General features: G+C 34.9%; 1 long non-coding RNA gene across 6 annotated transcripts in view; it reads left to right on the top strand.

The window, feature by feature from the left end:
* LOC118264107 (uncharacterized) overlaps positions 1-4,514 on the top strand; it is a 46,351-nt gene extending 41,837 nt beyond the window's left edge. For all 6 annotated transcript variants that reach the window (XR_007707145.1, XR_007707146.1, XR_007707144.1 and 3 more), the window contains one exon: positions 4,399-4,514. This is a non-coding gene — a long non-coding RNA (uncharacterized LOC118264107). The remainder of the gene's footprint in view (positions 1-4,398) is intronic.
* The last annotated feature ends 6,029 nt before the right edge of the window (positions 4,515-10,543 follow it).

Here is a 10,543-nt window from a genome sequence, read left to right as displayed (position 1 = left end):
ATATTTTATGTGAAGTCGATGGATAGCAATTATTTTAATAATCTAATTCTTATTGTAATAATTTTCATTATTACACGGTGCAGTTATGCTTAAATGGTAGTGAATTATTAATATCGTATGAATAACCTTTATAATAAGTCCGTAGTACTTAGGACAACGACGGAGTAGTGTTCCGCATGAAATGATCACAATGTACTTTTATTACGTGTAAATCTTGAAAATGACACTTATTAATACATAGCTTAGGGTCGTATTGCAGTGAAGTATTGCTATTTCCGTACTAAGACTAACTTTTAATGAAAAATACCAACCATTTAAGAGTTTATCTTTAGATCGAGTTTTAATTTTGCTGCAGCTCGCTTTGTAAAGCTATTGCCTTTGGTATCACAATACCCGCGGCACAGACGTACTTCAAACGACTCCTGCATGGGAACAATGCTTTGACTTTTACGTATTTAATCTAGGATAGGACCTGAATACCCTGAATAACTCGACAACTCAGCTAATGGTTATCAGTCCTTCCATATATCCAGGTAGCCCGCAGACAAAGTTTTAAGTGGATTATTTTGATTGCTACATTTATAAAATGGCGACAGTTGAACTATATTTAACAATAGAAGTGGAAATTGTAAGCTCTAACTCTAAAACTGTCATAGTTAATTGAATTAGTTTCCGGATCGGAACTATATTTATATGGTTCATGGAATTAATGGCAATTATGGTCGGTTCTCGATTTAGAAACTTCAATGTCCATTATTATGTTCTAATAGAAAAAATACTATTTTGTACTTAACAAAAAATGATAACTGAAAGTTATTTAAAATATATTAATAAACGGGATATTTATATAAAAAAGTTATACCAGCCAGAAACCTTACAAGAAACACTGTGGGTTCCAACTTTTTCTCGCATAACTCTTAAGAAAAAGTTTGCATAATGTACATTGTTACTTTTGTGTGTACACGGGCGACGTTTATTTCCATAAAGCGGTAATCTTTTTGGTAATTTATCCAAGTCTTAAAAAAAATAATTAAAACTCCTTATATCTAAGTACCAACCGCCGTACTCAGAAAGCGGTCATAATGGTTACTTAAACCACAGCTTAGGACTAATTTAAAAAAAAATCGTTACTTAGGATTAGTTTGAGTATTCATTCATTAAATATCTATGAGTACGAAAGTCAGAGTTACATTACCTAAATCAGTCATTCAAACGTACAAAAGTGTAGTCATAATTAAAAACAAAAACAACAAAGTTGAAACCCCTCGTTTGCGAATCAGTTGTTACATGCTTTTAAATCGCCGGCAGATTTTAAGTTACATCAGCTAAAAGCATAGGAAATGCAACTTTGTGTGCACTAGGAATTTATATGTATCATGGGGTGGTGCAGCGTTGCGGCGGGGTTGTGGCGCATGCGCGTAGCCGAGCCCCGAGCCAAGTCTTTCGAAGGCGCGGAACAGTACAGGCAGACGGACTTCAGCCCTTGCTGGAGTAAGTCGTCACTCGTCGTCACAGGGTAACCGCGAGCGGCCGACCTCTCGGCCAGCGTCTATCTTTCAATATCCGCGACTCTCTCTCTATCTTTCCAACTTTACTTTATTTTTTATTTAATTACTTTATCATTTTTTTTTTTTACTTTTCTCTCTGCAATATTTTAAACGGTTTTCTTTATTTTTGCGTACTTTTACCGCTGCCTTTGGACTTGGTAAGTTAAAGTAGGAAATGACTGACGGGTAACTTTTAAAACATCACGCAACTGTTTTAAAAGTTAACTGTCAGCCATTATTGCATTCTTTTTTGGGGAAGGTAATTCAGTTTTAACTTCTGGTGTTCATTTCGGGTTCAAACTTTTGAGTTTATTCCATTTCGATAATATTTAGCACTTTGTAAACTTTTTACGGACTTCAGAAAAATCGGATTCGTATCACTGAAGCATTTGTCGCGTTTTGAGGGGCGAATAAAAAGTTAAATTAAGTTTGTAGAGTCAAAGGGTAGTAAAATAAAGTTTTATTTCGTCGATCACCACTTTCGTATCTTTGAATTTTGTATTTTATTTACTCCCGGTTAAAGAACTTTTTTCCTAATTAATTAGCTTATTTTACAGGTTTTTGTATCGATAAAGTATATTTAATCTACCGTTGTTCCATATTTTTTTAATCTTAAACTTTTTTTAAGTATTTCATAATGCGTCTAGTGGCATAATTATGATTCTACTGCGATCTGCTGTTTTTACATAAATATGTGATTATTGTGTAATTGTAACTGGTCTAGACATAAATTGTGTCACACTTAGAATTTGCCTTTCGATGTTTAAACAATATTATTGCGCGGCGGACGAAGTTTATTCTGTTTCTGAAAAAGTTAAATAGACAATTGTGTTAGCGAATATTTGTAATATTTTGCTGGAAAAGTTAGCTGCCGCAAACATTTTCAACGACTTACTACAATAAATATTTTTCTACGACCCACTGGTCTTAAAAAACGTATTGCGCAGTTAATGTCAAGGTTCTTCCTTAATATTTGATTAGGCTATTGATTAGAAAAATGCATACGTCTAGAACATAATTACGGGGTTACGTGTAGGAACTTTTAGTAACAAATGTTTTGTTTGGCCTCTGGTGTTTTACCATGGTCGCACTGACGTGGTACAATAATTATATGTAGTTGTCTAATGACTTTCTTGAAAGTAAGACGTATTTTGTAAAAGTGCAGTATTTTTAAAAGATTTTTATCATAGGATAATAATTTTAACGATGATAGGAAGTACTTAATTTAATGAAATAATTTTAGCGTTTTCGTTCATAAAGATTTAGAATTTTCCGGTAATTGTTTAAGAGAGAAAGTGGAGTAATTTGATAGACCGGTGTCTGGCAAATGTACGGATTTTGTTTAGCGTTCATAACAAAGTCCGATATCTTTCCACCTACTTTCGCCGAGATGTGACCTTATTAACAAAGTTTCTTAGCACCTAAATATACCGTGAAAACAGAATCCAACTTGTTGCTGTGATCAATTTACGGCTGGACCAGATAAACTAAATTGTACTTTTAATGTTCCATCAAGTTCATTGTTCTAATTTCAATAATAATAATATTATCTCCCATTCGTTTTATTATTATTATTTAAATTATAACATTGACATTTGTTGTTTTATTACTGAATTGTATATTTGATTATTTCGATTTGATTGTATGATTAAATTGTGTGTTGTATAATATATTGTATAATCAGTGTACACCATTGTTAACTCATTCTGTACAACTTTTTGAGCGGTTTTATATTATGTCTACTATATTGTTATCAGTGTTTGCTACGGCGCTAATTATTGTTTTTATTTGTTCATGTTTCAAGCTCTGTAATTATATCTAATGTGTTGTGCTTTCCATTTCGTGTTTAATTTAACTATGTATGGTATAATTGCCTATTGTTACTTTATTGTCAATATGTCAAATGACTACGTGTTATAAATTAACCGTGTATATTTCCAGAGCAATAATTGGAATCTCAAGTTTTGGCAAAATTAAATGTGGTTTTGGCATCAAAGTCGGCTTGTCATAGGTCATAACGTAGCTATCACAGCCAGCTTTGATGAGCATGACCTCATTCCTGAACATCATTATGCGGACCTTCAGAGGGCTTGTAGTATTAGTGGGTCAATGGTTTCCCGGGCCTAGCCTGTCAAAGCGGCGGTGAAATGTATCCGTCATCATATCACAGCCACTTTGATGTGGTCGGTTTACGGAGAGCACCACGTCCTTACAGCACTGCCAGTAGGTAAGCAAGTCCGTGGCCCATTCGTAAAAATGGTTGTGCCATGTAGCTGACTCATATCACAGCCATTTTTGACGAGTTGGGCTGGGGGACGTTACGACGAGCGGCTCCCTGCCTCCATGACACTTCGAGCAGCACGCGGTCCGCGAGTGCAGCGGCGCTCACAAAGTGGCTGTAATGTGTGTCCCCGTACATATCACAGCCAGCTTTGATGAGCGCTGAGCATCATTTGCTTTCATCAATATAGTTGAGCGACATCAACAAACCCTCAAGCGCAAGAAGCGCGTCAGGGGGTCAGCAAAGTGGTTGTGTCTTATGAGATTCATGAACATATCACAGCCAGCTTTGTTGACTTCTTTGTCGCGTATGTTCTTCACGAAGATCAATTTTAAATTATAATTTTGTCTCTTTTTACATTCTTCTCTTGATTTGTGTGAATTTTATTCTTTCGTATGTTATGTTTCAGCCACAATGATTTTGTATCTGTATTTCTTCTCTATTTTATATTTTCATATTTTCTCCTGTCTCTATCTTTCTACTTGTATTTTTCGACATTTTATGTTTCTGCATCATAATTCATAACATACAAGTAATGCAATTTACTAATATTTGTTTTATAATTTTCAGATGGCGAATCTTCAGCTTCGTTTGCATCACAATCAAATGAAAAATTATATAATTTTATAAGTAGTTTAATTCATTTACAAATGTTAAATATTTATGCAATAAATCAATTTTGTGTATCTCTGTTGTTTCGTTTTCCTATTACCTTATAATTGAATTTGCTAAAATAGAGGGAAATGGTGTGTGATGTTCAATTAACATTTACATGGCTGGTCGATAACGTGGTTAATAGTTTAGGTGGTTAAGTTCAGCAGGTCGAGCCATTAGCGAGTGTGGGGGGAGGTTGCCACCCCCGGCGTAGCCAGCGGCTAGTGGCCAGTGCGCCCTGAGCTGCACTCAACGCTAGATACCGATTTAATTCTCTCAGGTTATCGAACTCACACTCCACCTCACTGCATTAAAGGATTACTTAGGTTTACACTTCAATCCTTGCTTCACAACTGAATAATTTTGGTATATCCTGATTTATATTAATACACATGATATAGAACTTTACAATTATTATTATTAACAAGAAACATCTTAAATCTCTTTAAAAAATACACATACATATCTGTCCTGTAGAGGTTCCAAACATATATGTACTTTAAATACAGTACATTTTCTTAGGCATACAGCGATACACCACATATGTAAACTTTACTGTGATTAGAAAGACGTACAACATTCTACGAGGATGAAACTCAAGACCTGGAAGGCTAATAGCTTGTCTTATGTACTACATGCATAAACGTGTGTTGGGTAGTACATAATGATGACGTACATACGGTCTAAGGGCGATGCTTCGGCCTTGATACCTTGATAAAATAGTAAGTATGTAAGTATACCTACATATAAGAAATTAACCTCGAACAGTGTAGCTATATCACCCACCTAAATAAGAAAATAATGGCAATAAAGGTAACAATAATTGATTAAAGTTCATCTATCTATAATATAGAAATGAATCGCTTAATATTGTTAAGCGTAAATCTCCAGAACAGTTCAAAGTATTTCGGTAATTCTTTCTATTTATTGATGGTACTTATGTAGGAAAAAAACAAATATGCGCAGAAAATTTTACTTAGCGAATCAAAGTACGCAGGGTCCACTAGTTGAGTTACTAAAGACACAAAATATCAAGATAGACTTAAAACACTTTTTGTTCGTGTATCAATATCTATTTCTACACTAAATAAATGATGAGCTCAAACAATAAATCCTAATAAACCAATTGCTAATATAGCATCTAATAAATTAATTGAGTATCTGATCAGTTATGTTAATAAGTTCCATGTAACTACTAAAGGGTCATGTAAGCTATATTATTGCTGAGAAGTTCGTAAACACAAAATAATTACTGACAAGACTGTTCTTATAAATTGAACTCGATACATGATGAGAAGAGCCTCAATAGTATGGGTGCCATCAGAGGTGCTATGCCACGTTACTGTGGATGCGTTTGACTTCCAGCAATCATATTAGTACACATGGCTTAGCAATGCTGGAAACGGACTCAGTTAAGCTATGGTTTTATATGGAAGGATGCGTGTTATGGTTGTGTGCTACTATTAGGTACATCGCATAGGTACTCGAGCTGCGTATCTTCATAGCTCAGCTACATAGCTTGCTATCGGTGGAAAATGTTACATAGTTTCTCAGCTTCGCTATTACATCTTCGTAGCATATACGTAGTTCTTCTCTGGTGGAAAAACACGTTAATGTTTGCGAACTTTTGACTAACGAGGCTAGTAGTGGATAAAGGTATAACAATAGCCACCTAATAACGTTACCTATTCTAAACTGCACCACGCAAAGTGACTGTTAAAGTTTATAACTGTCAACCAAAAATGTAACAGAAGTGACAAATGATTCGGTTCGATTTTGAAAGAAAAAAAGAAAAGAAATACGTTTATTTCACGCACGCAAAAAATAAAGAGCAAGTAGGTACAGTTTAGGCAAAGATTTGATAATAATGATTAGATATGTATTTTTAAATATTACATGCATCTACACGCAATGAATAAATTACCCATAGGGTGTTTACATAAATCTGTACGGCTCGATACCGACAGAAATGTACTCAAGGTGCTTGAACATAAGGTAAAACTATTCAGGTACAGACAAATAACTAGGAGTCGGTACCGAGCGAGTATTTGTGGATGAAAATAGTTTTAGTTCCGTGTGGGAATTGAACCCGCAGCACATTGCGTAACTGGCTGCCCAACCGCCCTGCAATTCGTACAAATAGGAATAAAACAAGGAATGTACTTTTTGTAAGTTGGAACTCATACAAGTCTAAGATTAAATCGTCATCCAAACTCAGATAGATTTGATGTTCTGAGGTTTTATAAGAGGTATGCCTAAACCCCCAAGGCCACACAGGCCATGCCCATCAATTAGCTTACATATCTTTGCAGAGCGTGTGCATCTATAGATAGTTCGATTTGAATTTGGTTATTTTGGCGCTAGAACCTCTAGATTTTGAGATATTTTCATTTTAATACAAATAAACTGTTAAAATAAGTATGTACATTTTATTGATTGGTCTTCTGTCTCCTGCCTACCTTATGCCGTTTTAAGGTATTTTTTCTTCCTGTACATGCTTATGCTCGATAACAAAGAAAAAATATCAATATCTCATAAACAGGCTTACAATAAGCCATACTTACATATTACACATTTTTTATTCGTCAAGCTTTTGAAGAGTCGTTATGAGACTTACGTACAGTCTAATAATGACCATATAATTTATTGCTACTTATTAGTGATATTTTCATGTGAGATGGGAGCTAATAAGGCTTATAGACTCTCGAAATACGAACGAGTGGTTTGAATCCCAATGCGTAGGTGTAGCTTGAAACAAAAAGCGAATAATGGGGGCTACCTCTGTTGCCTAGCAACACACCTCGATAAACTGTATCAGTTGTTTTTTGCTTCATTAGTCCAAATATATCCGCCGAGAAGAAAAAATAAAATATCAGTTTCTTTGTAAACACTGCCTACTTACCGATTATAATTAGTTGTTGACGTCACCAATTAACGAATACGTGTAATGTAACCAATACTTACTAATAACAATTCATTAGGGATGTAACTAAAAGTGGAATATTTCGATATATGAGATGTTGGTTTCGCTTCAGGCGGCTTGTATAAATGTATATCCAGGCGACCACCTACATTCTAATTGCTGGAGGGCGCTCGCGTTGGAAACCGGAGAATTGTTTAGTCATTTTTGGGTTTTTCGTTGTCATAACAATTCGTCACACTTCGGGCAATATTTATTGATACTGATGTCTGTTTTCTATTATTTCCTTTTTGTCTCTGTTCTAATGAGGTTAAGTAAACCAAAATATGAATATCATTTTACCATCAGGTAAATAGAAGCCAATGTGGATACAAAGTAAATAACAGTGTGCCTGGAACATTCTAGAAATGATCCATTGTACTTCAATAAGCTAATGCACGGCCATTGTGAGGCCGTTACCGCCACTCTTTGTGCATTTCACTCTAATCAAACTTAATAAAATATTCCTTGCAAGCCATTGTATGCAGTATGAACTGTGACGTAGGTACGTACCTACACACTGGTAGGTACAGTACAGGGATTGTAGCTACGGAAAAGTTACATACCGTGGATAGTATATAGTAGGATAGGTGCGGCTGCATCTCTTCCTAAGTCTTCCTTCCTGTGTCCTGTTAGAAAACAGTCAAAATACATATTTATCGTAATTTTGACCTCTTGTTCGGTTTGGTTCGGTTAAGGTAACTCCAACCGTGTCCATCAATCAGCAAATATATCTTTAAACCTATTTCTTTAAGGTCGAAAATTTGGTTATGTTTTGGTTAGGACCTAGATATTGGGATGTTTTTGATTTTAAAATACTTCCTGAGATGTCTTTAGAACCTAATAATAAAGCTGGAAATCGTTTCCAATTTGAGTACTGGATATTTGGTATCTACGCAGTAGCGAGAGATGTAATGTGACTATGTGAGACGTATCTCATTGCTACGGCGCTACGGCGTAGGCGGGATTCAAATATTTCGTAACTTAATTTTTCAGATCACAAAAAGTTATTTGTTAGATTCTAATTTATATTTGTATAAAGTTGATTTTGTAGCCGTAGTAATTTGTATACCTGTACATCATAGGTAGATATATGGACATCAATAGTCCAAGAAAAACTGAAAAAATGTGCGTCTGAAAGTTTTGTCTGCATCCGTCGGCACCACGAATTGTTTTAAGACATGTCTATAAATGACCTTCTTGGTTTCATCATTCATTCTCTACAACCGTGTGTTTTGTGTTACACAACAGAATTATTGTACCTACATACACAAACGAGACTTTTTATATCAAACATTTTGTACGTTCATATTTTTACTTGGGTTGTAACACTAGAGGGGTTCGAAAATATTGTTATTTTTTAGCTTATAATTATCATTATTTTCGAAATATTGCATGACTTTCAGATTCAATTAACAAATTCAGTATTGAATTTTAACCCTCGTCTACTTATTTACCTATTAATAGCAGTTATTTTGCGGTTGGCGCCTAGCCTGGGTAACCGACTGCAGTGTAAAGTTCTATGTGTTTAGTTTCCATCCCCCAGGGAACAACGCACTATGATCTAAAAACAGCTTTTACGGGCTGGATGTGATATGCCTCTGACTAATTCTGTTTGTGAGGAAAAAATGCACTCACAACACAGGAGAAAATCCTTTCATGCCATGTTTAAAAAAAAACAAACTTCTTTTTCAGTTCCCCTATCCGTGATGAAATTAAGTTGGAATATTTGGACGCTGGATACCGGATTTTGCATCGAAACCTGCCGTTTTACATTTACCGACGTTGGCCGTCAACGTCAACGTCAATTCTCCCGCTGTGGCTTATTGTTAATCCAGGAAGGTGTATGGCAGTGTGGGCTGAGCGCTACATACCTAGTACACCTACCTTTAGGTATTACAATGTTTTTCACACAATATTTAAACCCAATGTTACATATTTTGGCGATGTTCGCAATTTCCCTGGGAAATTATAATTATTAATTTATATTATCAGGAAATAGTTTGTCGTCAATTTCCAATTAGGTAGGTAAGTAGATTTCCTTGAGAGTACCTACCTATAAATGGTTCCTTTCTTGCAATAAACAAGAGAATATTTCGAATCGATGTGTCTCTAGAAAATAAGAAGAACCCTAACTTTAGAAACCTAGGGAAATTATAGGTACATTTTCGTGAGATTCTAAATGAGAGATAAATTGTATTATTTTACGACCAAATTCAGTGCCTATTAATTTATGATCTCTCGTGGTAAGTTTATAAGTTGTTGTGCATTTTTAATTATAACGCAGATATAAATAAGATATAAGTCCTAATGTAACAACTACCTAATGGTTGTCAAAATAAATAAACATAGGATCCATCCATAAATTCTTTGGCCAATCGCAGAAGAATTTTAAATTTTACGCAATGGGGTGGAAGAAATTGGTACATACATAAGGATAGTATGAACTTCTTATTTTCAAGTTTGATAAAAAAGTTAATACTAAAATAGACTGGATTTAATCACCTTGACTTTAGTGTCTTATAATTAAACATGTTGAGTGCGCATAAACCTGGACATCGAACTATTTTAAAGGTTGATATGTCAAATACAAATATGTATTTAAGTACCTTCTTACTTATCTATATACTTCTTGCATATCTAAGATTTTTGATATTACGAATGACAACATCAAAGCCTAGTCAAGTCTAAGATAACTTAAATAGTACGAAGGAACTCTTGTCTTGTATATAATTACTTTTCTATATCGTGCGCCTTTAATAACCGAAGGGGTAGGCAGAGGCGCACATTATGGCACATAATGCCACTGTGCAATGTATACCATACCCACTTAATTACCTACATGAGAGAATGTTACCCCGTGATATCTAAGGCTGATGGCGAAATGTGATTTTTTTCAGATCTTGACTGAAGTCCAGTAGTCGCAAGTTGCAAGCGTGACTGCCAAGCAAAAGATTTCGGAGTTCAGGGTAAAATAGGTACCCACGTATTAAAGAGTTTTTCGATTTTCTTGAATATAAAGTTTTTTTAAATCAAGATTTTTGTTTTTTAATTGGTAAGTACGTATTATTTATCAATTAGAATGAGGTACTAACTAATTTT

This window comes from Spodoptera frugiperda, chromosome 25, assembly GCF_023101765.2.
Source record: "Spodoptera frugiperda isolate SF20-4 chromosome 25, AGI-APGP_CSIRO_Sfru_2.0, whole genome shotgun sequence".
Lineage (NCBI taxonomy): Eukaryota > Metazoa > Arthropoda > Insecta > Lepidoptera > Noctuidae > Spodoptera > Spodoptera frugiperda.
This window is presented reverse-complemented; position numbering and strand designations above follow the sequence as displayed.